At 40.0% G+C, this 16,034-nt stretch overlaps 1 protein-coding gene across 3 annotated transcripts in view; it reads left to right on the plus strand.

Annotated features, from left to right (window-relative positions):
- The first annotated feature begins 1,752 nt into the window (after positions 1 to 1,752).
- Positions 1,753 to 16,034, plus strand: part of LOC101845511 (guanine nucleotide-binding protein subunit beta) — a 49,300-nt gene continuing 35,018 nt past the window's right edge. Inside the window, exons 1-2 of one of the 3 annotated variants that reach the window (XM_005111299.3) lie at positions 1,753 to 1,900; positions 8,967 to 9,123. The gene's annotated coding sequence lies outside the window, so the exon portion shown is untranslated. Of the gene's footprint in view, positions 1,901 to 2,016; positions 2,108 to 8,966; positions 9,124 to 15,023; positions 15,923 to 16,034 lie in introns of those variants that run through there. The other 2 variants (XM_005111301.3, XM_005111300.3) reach the window with 2 other exon arrangements.

Here is a 16,034-nt window from a genome sequence, read left to right on the forward strand (position 1 = left end):
GGGGTCAACCAGTATTGAGCTGTAGGCTACTGAGAGCATGCCAGTGGAACATTTGCGATTTTTCCCTGTCAGTGTGCCCGTGGGTTCTTCTTGGTAATATTAATACATGTAGAACATACCTATAGTGTGGTAAAAAAAAATGAAAAGAAAATCGTGGCGCAACTTATCCTCAAATATCTATCTTCAACTGGAGAATCAATCGTCACCCATACTTTGGACAGCAGTTTGTATCAATTTGTCTTAGCTTAATCATATTTTCCCACAACAATTGAGGCTAGATTAAAATACAAATAAACAAACAACCTTTTCTTCGTAGATTTATATTATATAAAATAGGGCCAACTATAAATCTCCGTCGCGCGAAGAATGGATGTTGTCAGCGATTCCCGCTTCTCACACACATTTTGCACACACGCCACAGCCCAACAATGACACTTTTTTAGAGACAAAACTGGTGACAAAAAAATGAATTTAGATGAACACATTTTTTGGCCATAAAGGTTTTCAAAGCATGCGTTCAAAATGCAACAGGATCTAAGTCGCGATTAGGAAAATAGAAAAACATATTCTCGGACTTTCTTTTAAAAGCAATATTGCCCTAGCAGTCTTTCAGAATCTGTAGAAACCACCCATTTAGATTTTTGATAAGTAGACCTATTTATCAAGTAATAAAAAAAAAAGATAGCTAACAGGACACTATCTCCAGAATTACAAATTCTATTTGCCCAGGAGGCCTACTTAGTTTTGAGAAATTAACGTCAACGATTTTGAGTTCACGATCACGTCAAGCTTTTTTCGAATGCAATTCTATGATATCTTATTATTACAAATGCATATTATTATCTACTGACCGTGACAAATCTTACAATATTGATAGAGCAGGTAGAACGTTTGGTTTCTGACTTCATAGGTCTTATTAACTCAAAACGGCTGTAAATGTGAGATAGAACTTTGTAATGCTGAGGTAGGCCTGGCGCGGCGTTTGCAAAAATAATATTGATCTGTTATTACTGTTAAAGACAAAACACTCAGACTAATGTCATTGTGCAAAAGCTGGGGAGTTTATTTTCGATACTTAAGCATACAATGTAACCTGACAATAAGTTGCACTACAAAATTTTGACCGTTCTATAATAATAATTATTGGCCAACAAGTACCTGAAGTGTGAAGTAGGCCTACATGATGCAAAGATTCTCCACTGGGCTATACGGTCTTTGGTACATGTATAGACCACAGAATTCTACACTAAGTGTAGAATTCTGTGGTATAGACTAAAACGTCCCGGCAGAAATAGAAAAAACCCCATGTTTTTTCATACTTCGTACAGAAAATGAAATAACGAGGAATGCATTATCAAAGTGTAATAGTAATATACGACAATTCCTCGCCAAATAACCGACTGTCGAAAACGAAAAGACGAGTTATACGAAAACAGATATCAGGCGAACAATAAAATGCATGAACATTGCCTCGCCCATAATAATTTTTCTACTTTCACTTTCGCTTTCTGGGCAAAAGGGCTGTCAGCATAAATTATGCAAATTTAATCTGGACGTGCTTTTTTTGGGTGAATATAATTATAGGTCTATAAATATATTTGTATTATACATGTGTTGACATTTTGGCAACATCAAATAGAATTTATGTGGATATGCCGTGAAATTTTTTAGCACTTGTCTAAAACGGTATTCAGTCCGCAGTGAAATAATTGAGGCCCGGAGCAAGTGCGCAAGCGCAATAGCGTTTCCTTCATTCCTACGGGGCAGATAATTGTATTCCACGGGCGCCGCACCCTATCTCCGATTAGAATTTTGTCTTATGTATGTTGTCCAAGGATAGTGTATTCGTTCTTCCAATTCCATTTTATTTCGATGTTTTCCGACAGTTAATCAACTTTGGGTGAGTAAAAATCTACTGTTGTTCATGTCAGATCACGCTCAAGAGCTTTTAGCGGAGGGTTTTATCTCTAAAGCAGCAGAACGTCCAGCCGGTCTGCACAATAGATCATTTCCGTGTATGCAAATTGGGTGGCGGCATGATCAAAGAGGTTCTATCCTACCTACTGTTTGTCAACACGACGACACCGCTACCCGTCTTACGTCTTGCGTAGGTTATAAGAATGTTCTTCTGTCTGTTGCAAATGAGAAATGTCGAAAAGTATTGGTGATCATTTGTTATTTCTGATGTTTTGTAGATGGAATTGAGGTTTGTTCGTGTTCATTCCTGATACTGTTTGGCTTGCTAAAAATACAGACTTCATTATCAGCTCTCTTGCAAACTACACTGCTCTATTTTTTCCCCTTCCAAGGTCTCGTTACAAGAAAAGTTAAAGCAAAAACCATGCATTGTTATTTACAGAATGCACAGCAGCTGCTTGTTATTTAGTATGAGGCCTACTTGCAATATATTGTGTGTTTGAAGAGATGTCTCGTTCTCGATAGTAGACGTTGCCAGCCATTTTGTAATATGGCGCATGCATAATGTTTCATTCTGTCTCTATGGTGTTATTCAGTATAATTCTGGATGTCTGCTAGGCTGAGTAGAACCACTCGCATGCTCAGTGCTCATCGACCTGATGTCTAGGTTTAGGCTCTATGCTTATAGATTTAACTTGAATCTTGATAGTAATGTTTCCAGGATTTGATTCAAACATTGTCATTGGCATTGGACTTACAGACTATTCATGATACAATCACTGAGACTGAGTCTAGTATGTCTGTAGGTAGGGTAGGCCTAGGCCTAGAGTAGAGTCTAGTCTATGTTCTAGACTCAAGATAGATCTAGATCTAGAATCGGTGATCTTGTAGTTCCATTCGTTAAAGTCCACGATCCATTTGTTTACATCCAGAGAAGAAATCCTGAAGTCTTGATGACCAAATACTAGATCTAGATCTAGAAAAATCTAGATCTAGATCTAGATTTAGATCTAGATATCTAGATTTCTAGGTCTAAAAATCTAGATATCTATTTGAAATAGGCTACACAAAGTCAAAGAAGAGCAGGGATGCAACATTTGCAACCTAACTTCAAAACATCAAATTAGTATAAAATTCAGGGGGAGGCATGCCCCCCGGGACATTCCCCCCTCCATATTTTTATTGGGTCAAGCCCCCCTGAAAACCCCCTACTTTTGACTTTAACGAACGAAACTACAAAATCGCTCTAGAATCTAATCTATCTAGATCTAGATTCTATGTGATTAGGGAGGAATTCCCTAACAACGAGCAACCACTTTGGAAACAGTAGAATAGAGGGTTAGGGGTTGGGCCGGGGTTAGGGTAAGGTCTTTTCTTTTTATGGAAGTGGATGTTCTCACCCTGGAATCGCTATTCTCACCCCCTCCCTTGTTTTACCAGAAATGACCCAAGAGGGATCAGGGCTGAGGTTACTGGGGCTGATGCTCCAGAGGAAGGTCATGTTGGTGTTCGATAGATTCTAGATCTAGATCTAGTCACAGTCAGGGTTGTCAAATTGAAGCCAAATCACAGAAATTTGCCTCTTTTGGATGGTGTCTGGCCCGGAGAATTTCATTTGGCTCCAAACTCCAAATGTTCAAGAAGAAGGGGACAGAAGAGGCAAGAAAAAGAAAAGAAAAGGAAAGCATAAAAGAAGAAAAAAAGATGAAAGTAAAGAAAAGAGCTTGGATTGCTTATTAAACTAGTTAACACGATTTAACGCCTTCGCTCATTTGGTCTGAATAATTTACAACCCTTCAACCGTCATGCAAGAGCATAAATTTTAATAGTCTCGTGCTCGTGTCTTGTTACGTTTGTACACGCGGTCTGTTCCTTGAACCATAATTTATTGTGTGCAGGCAGAGAGGTCTGCCATCGCAAGTGTGTAAACAATGAATGGTCCGGCTGGCAGCTGGTCCCACATCCCGCTCAATGGCGTCGGTAGTGAGCTTTTTTTTTACTGGAGAGGCGAAACATGTTTTTACATTATTATTCGTTCCCAACCACATGCGGTAAGCCACCACGGGCCTAAGTAATTTTATCGGCCTGCGAGAGGTGGGGGAGTCCTCTATTCTTGCCCACACCGGGCTGGGAGCTATTCTCATCGGGAGGGGGGGTGAGAATAGCGGGACGTGGGTTATTCTCTCACCTCAAATAAAGGTGGCCTTTCTTTATTGTGTTTGTTGGGGTGGTTGCTCGTTTTCCTTACAGAAGACAGTATTCTTTTACTTTCCCTCCTGTTTCACGCTTAGATCTCTTGCTGCCAGGTCCTATGTGTGTCCATTTTCTACTCCGTAGGCCTATCCTAGGCTATTGTGATGTGCTGAACATGAATATTTCCGTCGCATATTGATAGGCCTAGATCTAGTTTTTAAAATAGGCTTATTTTGATAGTTCTATGGACCTATAGCCTACCTACCACAGTAATCCTAATTGCGTAGTGGCGTAGTAATTTCCGCGCTTTGAACCACTCAGGGGGTTTCAGGGGAAAATTATTGATTTTTGACAGTTTTAGTGGCTGTATGACTATGAGTGATCTGCAGCAAAAAATACTGCAGTTTGACCCCCAAAGCAGTGCATCTGTGTGCGGGAGTGAAAGTAAAAATTTAACCGAAAGTCTTCCCTGTGATAAATTTTTCCAACCCCTATGCCTTTGACTGACGTTGATCAGTGAGTGCGCCCACCCCCCCCCATTTTTCTTTTGCCTTGCATTTATTGAATGCAAGCAAAATTGGGAGTCATTCTCTGCCATCTGGGTCTGTGCAATTAATTTTTTTTTTTAGGGGGTGTGGCACTAGTGGCAGTGTTTTTTTGTTTTTTGTTTTGATCCTGTTCCCCATGGGCTAGAGTGACTAGCTCCTTGTCGGTGCTGTATTCTTTTATGCCGGATCGACACAAGGCGTGTCATTTTCACCTCGCGTAATTGAGTGCACAGTTCTGTTCAGTCGAAATCCATCATAGTCCATGCATATGATATTGGTGAAGTTAAAAAGACATGATGATTCTATTCTGTGAAAATTCATTGTTTGAAGGGTGTATTTTTTTAGTGACATCGCTTATGCTACTGACTGAAGTGTCTTTAGGCCATTCCCAAAGCTGTTGTGCTGTTGAAGCTAAAGAGGTGAGCAGAGTAAGCCTGATTCCCTGTATGGATTTTTCTGTTGACATCCACCCCTTGGCGCTCATATGACCGTATGCAGTTGCAAGCGTCGTAAAAACTCTATTAAAACTAAAGCTTTGTGACCAACAATTCCTGAGAATCGAAAAAACCCTGTTAAACCCTCTACTAATGCACCTCTGCTTTTCTGCATTCAAATTTCGAATTCACTTCTCGTATGTTACGATCGTTTATTGTTTGGCGTGGTGAACTGGATTGATCTAAATGAAAGATTGTCAGTGATACAAAAAGCTTTGCTCAAATTTTGAATGACAGTACAAATTTTATTCTGGCTGATTACAGGAAATGAGATTAATTCTGGCTGATTAGAGGAAATGACATTTTTTAAATACTAAATATGGATTAGCACTTAGGAGGTCCTGTGTGCGTTGTTAGGGAAAACAACCCTCAGCAGAGCAATGTATGGGGGCTCTCGTGGCCTGGCGGTTAAGGTGTTCGATCTCTTTCAAAGGTCCCGGGTTCGAATCCGGGTAGTGACAGACAAATTTTCTTCTCTAAAATTGTCTCCTTTCACCTTCTTTCCTTCTCTTTTGCAATATTCTGTCGTCTGCTTTCGTGTCCACTTTCTTCCCCCACCCCCTTCACTGGGCTCGTGACTCTTTCTATTGCTACTCCTTGGCTCCTTCTTACTGATGTCTTTTCAGCCACACCCCTGATCTAATGGTAGGAAAGATCTACACCTAGCCTTCTCGGACTATGGCGAAAAATCTTGGAGATCTCGTGTGCAAGTTGCACACGTTAAAGATCCCTTGGTGATCTTAAATGGATAATAGTAGGCTTCGGCCTCCACCTGGACAAAATTCAAAATTTCTTACCTATTTAAAATGTTAGGTGTGTCCCGCGTGCTCATATGACCTTAAATGCGGTTGCGAGGGCTGTAAAACGCTTACCCCCCCCCCCAAAAAAAAGGAGAAAAAAAGAGCAATATATTCTCTGTAATGTATTTTAACCCTACACCGCAGGTGTGAATGCACACTTATACAATTTTTCAGTGTCAGGTGGTGCAAATCTAAATAGTATTTCTCTCTGGCCTCTGGAAGCTTGGTTACTGGGGCCCTGTAGGTTCAAGTGTAAGAAACCAGGTTTTATAGGGTAATGTCTCCTGTAAATATCACGGTAATCTCAGGGTAAATACCCATAGCCAAGTGACCTACTCAAAAATGATAAACAACCATGTTATCAGTTACGGTTATCAGCTGACTGAGTCTATGAATGGAACACGATACTATTATAATCCTTTAAAAAGTTTTGGGCTAATATCTTTGGGAGACAAGGTGAGAAGTTATCCAAAAATATGATTTGCTGATGTCTACATTATAATGGGATGTTATCTTAAGCCGGCTGTCCTTTTGAAGTCAGAAGTATTATACATGGCAATTTTTAAATGGTTATTGGAGAGTTTGCTGCTCTAGATCTGGCAGTCAATTAACTCTTAGACCCTGAGTTTTTTCCACTGTTTCTGGGAGTTTTTTCTAGTCACCTATACCTCATTATAGCCTCAAAAGCTTGCCTCCAACTTTTAAATGGCGGAAACATAGGCTTAGTCATTACTAAAAAAACCTGGTTCGGGAATACTTCAGAAAAAGCGAAAACTAGCACTAAATGAAACGAAACAGTTGTCTCTAGTAACCGATGGGGAACAGGGTTATTACTGCCGGATTGGGGTTTAAAAAGTTAATACAGCAAAGGCTATGGCTTCATTGTTAATTGTAAATTGCCATTGATCATGTTTTTTAAGTCTTTGTTATCTGCTAGAGGGGTGTTATTTCAGCCGGAATACTGTAGGATGGTTTATTCTGACATACGGTTGTTTAGATGATGTGAGGGCAGATTACTACTTGTAGTACTATAGGCTTTGCACTGATTAAATGTTTGTTATTACTGAACTTCATTCTTTTCTGCTTCATAACAGGAATCGCTTTACCATAGATTGTACATCAACAGCATGATGAATCCATTACAAATTGTATAAGTAGTGCTAATATTTTTGCCAAGCTGTATCGACATTTATGTTTCCTGCTAGATCCTTTAGCAACATGTTTTGCCAGGTTACAACTTCTATACAAAATTTGCAGTGATTGCAATTTTTTTATTCAGCTCCTACTATGTAATTTTTTTACAAAATATATAGTTCCATGACCACTGTACTCTAATGAAGCCATGTTGACTGTATGAGATGGATTTTATTTGTGATAGTGATGAAGAAGTGGTAAGAGAAATAGGTGGGTGTGATCCCAAAATGATTTAGCACAAAAAAATAAATAAGAGTAGTGTAGATCAAATCTAGTAATGGTCCCAAGGGAGCTCAGATATGGGTTTATGTAGACTTTTGCAAGGGTTTAGATTAGAAGGGTTTGAATGAGTAAATGACAAATTGGTTATAAAAGTGAGGAAGAAAAAACCTTTTTTCTGGCTCGGTTGGCCAGACAGATAATTGATAATTATGCAAAAAAATTTTGTGCTTATGGTAATTCATTTTCGTAGTCTTGTCATTGCCTTCAGTGGGCTTGTTTTGTTCTTTTTGCCCTTTCAGGCTTTGATAGCAATCGCTTTAGTTCTTGCTGAACTTCTGAAATGGGTGTGTTTTTTAAGCAGACTGCTAATTTTGAGGCGCTGATTGCAAATGTGACATTATTCAGTTTTTTATCCAAACTGAAAATAATAAATTTTTATAAGCTGTGGATGGGTCCATCTGTGGCTCTTTTGTCAGGACGAGTCTTGTTTTGGTGGACACATCTAAATATGGAACTCTCATTAGTTAAAAATAGTTTTTAAATAGATAAAAACCTCTTGCTCTATTTCAACCTGAGACTTCATGAGAGATGGATGACTTACGGTCAGTCATTTTCTGGTTTGATGGATATGCAGACTGTTACTTGAAATTTTTCGTGCCCTGAAATATCCTTACTTTGCTCTCAGCTAGCTGAGTGTCCCAATGGGGACCAAGTGTTCTTCACTGGTACCTGTATTGCATTAAGAACAGTGTGTAGAGGAAGTGTATAAATGAGAATGAATTGAAGAGTTGGAAGAATGCTTAGTTCTAACTCTGGTTGTTTTTTTGTGTTTTTTTGGTGCCAACTTACCCTCTCATAGTGGTGAGAAAGGTCAGTGGAAGGTGAAAATGGATCATCTTTTTAATCATACTTTATGTATCATATTATGTATCTGCATACTTTGAAAATAGTTACAAAATCCAGACTGAAACCAGGAAAAAACAATTTTTTTTCTCCTTGATGAGTGCAACTCTGAAAGTGAGCTGCTTTATTGGACTCTCTGAAGGAAAGCAATTGGGGTTTACGCTGTTGGTTGTTTTAATATGAAACAAGTTGACTTTCAACTAGACAGGGGTGTTCGGTATAAAAGACTTTCTTAAACTCTTACACCATGTGTGTGGTGTAGCGGTTTGAGGTGCTTTTCTGTTGCATGCAGGAGACCCGAGTTTATCTTGTATCTCAGCTTTTCTGCTGAGATGTATCTCTTTCTGCCCTAGTTGGCCCACCAAGATTATCTAAATTGTGCGGATGTGGCATATAAAAAACAGATTTTTTCCAAATCGAAGCATTTGTCCCACCTTTTATTCGTTAGTTGGGATGTATGATACTCCAGCAAACAAAAGTTGGGTCCCTGAAATGTGCTTATAAATTTATTTGCCTTAGTGGTTGCAGAAATCAGGTCAGCTGGCATAATATTTGTTAAATTCTGATTCAGTTCTTCTGAAGCTTCTGATAGTGTGTTACAAACCTTCAGATTGATATTCATTTGTCTCAGAACAAAAAAATTGTTTGTTATTTTGCAATCAGTACTTGCATTGGCTCTTTTTTATCTTCCCCAGACAGCACAGAGAGTGCTAAGGATTAGAATACAGGCCAGGAGCACCCAGAGCCAGTGAGGCATTGCCACTTGTGGGTGATGCGACACTCCTGTGGGCCGGGAGATTGGTAGTCAGTCAGATATTTATCTACAACTGCCAAGTGCATCCAAAGAGACAGGTGAGATGACTATTTTGGTTTAAAAACATTTTGCGTTCACTGGCCGCTATATTAATGCGGTGGTGAAAATTATCCTGTCGGGTCACTTGACGCAGTTCTGTGACAGGCCCGGGAAGTCCATTGCAGTCACTCTCCTCGCTGGGTGACTGGATGGGGCATTTTGTACTGCTGGCTGTGTGACTGCAAAGTGTTAATATATATATATGTTTGTTCAATAAAGTAAAGAACTGCATTCGTGTGGTTGATTTAAGCCTTTTGAGTTGTGGCCACCAGAGATTTATGACAGGATCAGCATATCAGAACTCCCAGCAGAAGGTTCCTAGATTTGCCCAATTTGACACTGACACGGGTTCGGAATGTAAAATAGTGTTGGAAGTGCATGTGGATGCGTACGAAATGGTAAAGATAGTTTACTGAAGTTTTGTAATGCTCTTGGATTTATGGAAAGAAATACGTCATGGGTTGGGTTGTTATCATTTTGTACTAAAGGAGTGGTTGGGGGATGCTGCTGGTAGATTGTCTGTTGGTTCTGTCTTGCTTTTTCTCAGCACGATCATTTGTCATTGTTGTGTCTGTGTCCTACTCTTTCATGGTAGTTAAGTTCTTCATTGATACTCATAGTTTAGAGTTTCAAATCGTCTGTCTGTATTGGATGACATCAGGATATGCAAAGTTTCAGTCATCAAATTGTCATGTTAGTGTGACAGGTTGTTCTTGCTGAACCGTTGGGATTAATAATTTAATAGCCTTAAAGCCGAACTGATCAATGTGTTGTGCGGAGGATGTTTTTTTTTTCTTTTGAATAATATTGCTCGAGTGACTTTTTAAAAAATGTTGTAGAGGTAGGTGTAAGTGATATCACTTTCAATGTTGATGTAGGCTGTGGTTAGTATTGTGGATCCTAAAAGTTAAAGGAGTGCAAGCACGTTTCTGCAGGTATCTGGTAGACCTTGGTGATCGACAACTTTTAGAAAGTTGATTTGAATTTTGAAAAACCCAGACCCTTACTTTGTGGGGTTTTTTAACAAAAGAGATGAAGATCAGTCATTGATCAAAATAAAGGTAGGATAATGATATACAATTTTGTAACCTCACACCAGTGAGTATTGTTCGGTCGGTTCCTGCAGGGCTAAAACAGTGCCTGGACACGGATGGCAGGTGCCTCTACAAATAAATTAACGATGGTCAATGGTTCCTGCAGTGGGAGGAACATTTATTTTTTTTAAAATGAAGTTTTGTGCAGAGGATTACTCAAAGTGGCAGGAATGGTACAGTGTAAAACATGTATCCAAAAGTGGTTACTTTTTAATGTAACAGTGACCCCCAAAAAAAGTCTTGTTCAGATTTACAACTTCCAACTGGTATAATATGAACATGTCATAGACATGGATTGGAGAGATAAGACAAGAGAAACAAAGATTGTAGATAAAAAATTATCAGGAGTGTTAGAACCAGATAAGCTGTCTGTGTTCAGATAAAGATTGATAAGATCCGTCGGTTATTTATGGTTCTTTCACACTATCATTCACTGTCGTGATGAATGTACAGAAGTCATACGTATTGTGTTTGATTTTTGAATGTAGTCAAGGGTGGTTGGCGGGTGCTCTGGTGTGGTTTGCTTCTTCTTTCCTATCCAAACATCTATCGTCCTTATCTCCCCTTCTTCTTTTTTATGTTAATTACTCTCTTGTAATACGGGGTGCCCACTACGGATGGGATCGGCCGATCGCCCGACTCGATCACCTCAAAAACAAACGTGTTTGTTTTCAGTTTTGGGCGATCGGCCCGATCCAGCTGTTGTGGGCACCCCAAAGTATAACAATGTTTAATAATGCCCAAGTTTTTCAAATCATTAGAAATATTAATAGCTTCTTTCTCGTAGCAAAGTGCGTTTTTAGAATTTTCAAAATCAGTTACATTGCAACCACTTTCCTCCCTGACAATGGACAATGGGTTGCTGTCTAAGACAATTATGACTGTATTTCATTTTGTTGAATTGATGGGAGCTTTTCTTGTAATTTTTCTATGTGTGTTGTTTAGTTCTGTTGTTATGTGGTTTTGTTGAAGAGGAATTCAGTTTGAAAGGTAAAAAAATTGGATTAAAACATTTTTTTTTAAAATAGGGAACTAAGCTGGTAAATTGTAGCCTTAACATTCACTTGCAGTTTGGAAATTTAAGTGTGATAATAATTCAGTTCTCCCTTTCAATCAACTGTCTTCTCTGCGTCATAACCACAGTCGATGTATTTACCAGTCACTCAAGCCGCAGCGATATTGTTGTAAAAGGAGAATGTTCTGAAATAAAATTGCTCTTTGTTGAAGGCGTTACGGGTGAAATGTGCTGAATTTAAAAAAAAAAGAATTATTTCTTGCGTTGATCTTACCATTGAAGTTGGGTCGACAATTAGATTAAAGGTCTTTTGTGAGTTAATGTTTCCTTTGTCTTTTCTGCTGGACATCCTGCCATCTGACTAAATTAGGTAAGGCATTTTTGAAAACACAAATAAAATGAGTATGCTAGGTGAAGAAAGACTTCTCTGTGTAGTTCATTGATCATAAATGGCAGATAATGATGTCATCTGTGAACACATAGGTTTACAGGGACAATGAATGATACAAGTGTATGACGTAACATGAAATAACATGGGATGCTCTGCTTTGACATGACTGGGCTTTTAAAAAATCCAGGTTTCTCTATATTTGAGTTTTAGAATGGGTGGTATGGTAAACTAATAAATCATGTACATTTTGTCTTTTATTTTTTAAAAATTTTGTTGGGTCCCACAGTCCAGCTTTGGACTAGTCAGCTCATACTAGCTTCCATCGTTTACACTGTGGACAGTAACTGGGTCACACCGCACGTAGGTGTGTTCCCATGTCTGTTTTACCACGTAGGACAGCTCCATCGTAGCTGTGCCTGCACTAAGAGGCAGATACATTGTTTGCAATTTTATGGCATCGTCAGAAGTCGAAGTGATGACATGCAGTGCTGGTTTCAAATTTGACTACTTTTATTTACAAGTAAGACTCGTGGAAATTAATCAATGGGTTGATTTAGATTTGTTCTTACATGATATCTTTTTCCCCGCAATAAGGAGATAATTTTTGTGAATACAAGAGCTGCGGGGAAGTTTTGAATTGTGGCCAGAAGCTGATAAGATAGATTCACATTTTTATTTTTTCTCCGTAAAAACGAACAAGCCCTTTCCATTTACAATTCATATCATGTTGTGCTGATATCATACATTAATTTATTGTAATATATGTTTTCAGGGCAGTAAATTTGATCTGAAAATATGTTAGGTGAAGCGTAGTAAAAATGGCAGATGGATAGAACATCAGCATAATAAAATATCGGTACTAAAACAGCAGTCTTCTTTGAATTTTGGTCCAATATTTTCTTGATTTTCTGTAACAAGCTGTTGGATGATCTTTTACTGTTGAGATTTTTGGTTTCAAATATGCACCCGATATACTTCATTAAAAAAACAAATCAAGTAAATTAAGAAATTGAAGAGAGTAAAACTAAGTCTCACAATTTCAAACAGAATTCTTTACGTCGTTTGATAGATGTACATGTGTGTAAAAAGACAAATTTGGTCTTTCGTAATTTGTGTTGTGCAGGTTTTCTCAATTTGGAAGAAGTTAATTTAAAAGACTATGAAGAAGAGCTCGCGTTTTGCCATTGAGTAATTGTGTCGTATATGAAGATGATCAGTCAAACACACACAATGTTTAGGCAGGGAACACACTTTTGTTTTTGTTTGAATGGGAAGTGGATTTTTTAGAATATTTGTATTGTGGACAGCATGAGTAAATATTGCTACTTCTTTTTCCATTTTTGCCTGTCAATAATATTTTTGTAATGCAGATTGAACAGCAATTTATTTTTAGTTAATTGTTTTTTTTTAACAAGTCTCTTTTGAAAACTATTTTTCTTGGTTCCTTTTAAGTTTGTTCTCAATTTTTCAAAGTGAGACGATACCAGCTGCGTCTCTCACCTTTTCCAAATGATCAAAATATCCCACAGTCCAGCTTTGGACTAGTCCCTCATACTAGCATCCATCGTTTACACTGTGGACAGTAACTGGGTCACACCGCACGTAGGTGTGTTCCCATGTCTGTTTTACCACGGAGGACAGCTCCATCATAGCTGTGCCTGCACTAAGAGGCAGATACATTATACTGTTGATAGACAAGATCGGTAGAAATAAAATGTGCAGTTTAAGTGTTATAAATAATAATTAAAAATGTTCGAAGTCAAGTCTTCCTGTTTTTGTTTAGAAATAACAGCATGTTGGTATTTTTCAAATCTATACGTGCAATTGAAGTGAACCAGTATTATATATTACTTATGTACAATACTATTTCTTTGCATCTGACCGTGTGGCTCCTATGCCTATGGTTGCGCCCCCTCTCCCCCCCCCCCCCCCCCCCCCCAGTATTTATTTCGGTGTGTGATCTTGGTCCTGTTGAACGGGTGGTTTTAGGGTGTCACTGTTGGGACGTACGGTACATTATTTACTTCTTCTTAACTCTCCATCTGTCGTTTCTGTCGCGTGGGTGGTTGGCGGGTGCTCTGGTGTGGTTTGCTTCTTCTTTCCTATCGAACATCTATCGTCCTTATCTCCCCTCCTTCTTTTTTTATGTTTGTAACTCTCTTGTAACACCTCTAATCTTCTGGCGCTCATATGAGCCTGTGCAGTTGCGAGCGCCGTAAAACACTTACTAAAAATAAAAATAAACTACTCTCTTCTCACTCAGACGAAAGTAAACGCAACATCTGTGGTGCGGTTAATTCATCCCCGCTTTGCCCTTGGCGAGCATGTGGATGGTTGGCGGGTGCTCTGGTCTGGTGTGGTTTGCTTCTTTCCTATCAAACATCGATCGTCCTTATCTCTCCTCCTCTTTTTTTGTGTTTGTACTCTCTTGTAACACCTCTAATCTTTTGCTCTTATATAATGTATATATGACCTTGTTGTTATTGTGTTGCAAGTGCCGTAAAACTCTAACTAAAACAGTCAACTTGACGAGCCAACGAACAAGCACGCACCGTTTCGTTGAGATGCCGGTGGTGCGTGCTGGGCGTGTTGGGTGTACATGTATTATATCTCTACGTGTGTGGGCACCCGTCATAGGCTGGCGCTGGTCGCTCGCTGGAGACGGGGGGAGAGCCACAGCATTGTAGGGCTGGGCAATGAGTCGCTTGAGCAAAATCCGGATAATACTGTTGCACCTCTTCGGCAAATGTGTTATAATTTATAAACCGCCACGGCAGATGGGATAGAGTGGGTGGTTTGCAGGTGCGCTGGTGTGGTTGGCTCTTCTTTTCTATCAAACATCTATCGTCCTTTCTCCCCTTCTTCTTATTTTATGTCTGTTACTCTCTTGTAACACCTCTAATCTTCTGGCGCTCATATGACCTCATGCAGTTGCGAACGCCGTACAACCTCTACTAAAACTAAAAAAGATGGGATAGAACCACTTCGGACAAACGGGTTGCAGCCACTTCAACAATAAATGGGTGAACTCACTTCGGCAGACAGATTAGGACAGATCAGTCTGAATTCGAATTATATAATGTTTCATTGAGAACTAATCGGTTTTCCGGATAGGTTATTCGTATTCTGCCCACCGCTACAGCATTGCGGCGCTGTCAACCTTGCCTGCCGTCGTTATCGACCGATGGGGCTCTTTGCTGTGCCCACGGAGATCGATAACACTGGCCGCGTCAGCGTGCGGTCTGGTGTGGTGGTCGTGGTGGTGGTGTATGTGTGTGTGTATGTGTGTGTGAGTGTGTGCGCGCGCAGGCGCGCGCGGGCGGCCCCCAGTGTGAGTAATAATGTTCGATGCATAGCGAGCCCGGGCTAGCAAGCAGGCAGGCAGGCAGGCAGACGGACGGACGGAGGGGCGACATTTTTATTTCGGAAGAGGCCATCTTAGCTGATGGATACACCACCCTGTGCTGCTGTGTCTTAGTTAGTAGCTGTTGCACAGGAGGCACCCACCCATGCTGGTGGAGGAAGGAAGGAAGGACTAGTGCGTACTATTCTATTCTATTCTACTACTAACAAGTCGTGTGCATATATATATAATATATATATATCGCTGTGGTGCTGAATATTTGAACGTAATCGTTCTGTTTGTGCATAGCAAATGTGTCGTCGGTGAGTGGTGCTGCTTCCACGGCGCGGTGCGGGGATGTAGGCGTCATTGTTGGACGTAGTTAGCTCGGTGTTCTTCTTCTCGTCCATTCATTGTTTGGTGGGGAGAATCAAAAAGTGCCTTCTTCTTCTACTCCTATAATTGTGTGTATAGTTTTCTATTCTGGCGGCTCGTTTGTTGTTTGATTGGGTTTTTGTGTTGAGTGAGTGCTGCAGTGCTTCATCATTCTCACCTGTAGGTGTTTTCTTTTCGATGATTCAAAGGCTACCGAAGAATACTACTACGAGACTCCCCTCCAGTTCTGACGACGTGGGTCCACTTTTGCAGTAGGCGCTGTGCCCGCACGCGCAAGATGGAGTAGTAGCAAAGTGATAGATAGATAGATCTATGCTTGTTTATAGTGGTGGAAGACATCGAGCAAGGCTTTTGTTTGTATTATGATTGTGTGAAGGAAGGGGTGGCGAACCTGTCCGACGACGATCTTCGGTTGGAGCCCGGGAACAAAAGAGTTTGGTGTGCTGTGCCTCTTTCTTCTGGTGACCCGTTTGTCGAGGACACCAGTGCAGACCTGCGTGAGATAGGGCGTGTGAAGTCCCCTTCTCGTCTCTTCTTCAATTAACTTGTTTGATCTGTGGTATGTATCCCCTGGAATCACATCTGAGCTGGATATTTGCAATTTTAACGGTCTGTAGAAGAGACAGTATAAGAGGATCCTGGAGAGGCTGACTGATTTGTGCCTCCTCTCC

This window comes from Aplysia californica, unplaced genomic scaffold, assembly GCF_000002075.1.
Source record: "Aplysia californica isolate F4 #8 unplaced genomic scaffold, AplCal3.0 scaffold01038, whole genome shotgun sequence".
NCBI classification, from domain to species: domain Eukaryota; kingdom Metazoa; phylum Mollusca; class Gastropoda; order Aplysiida; family Aplysiidae; genus Aplysia; species Aplysia californica.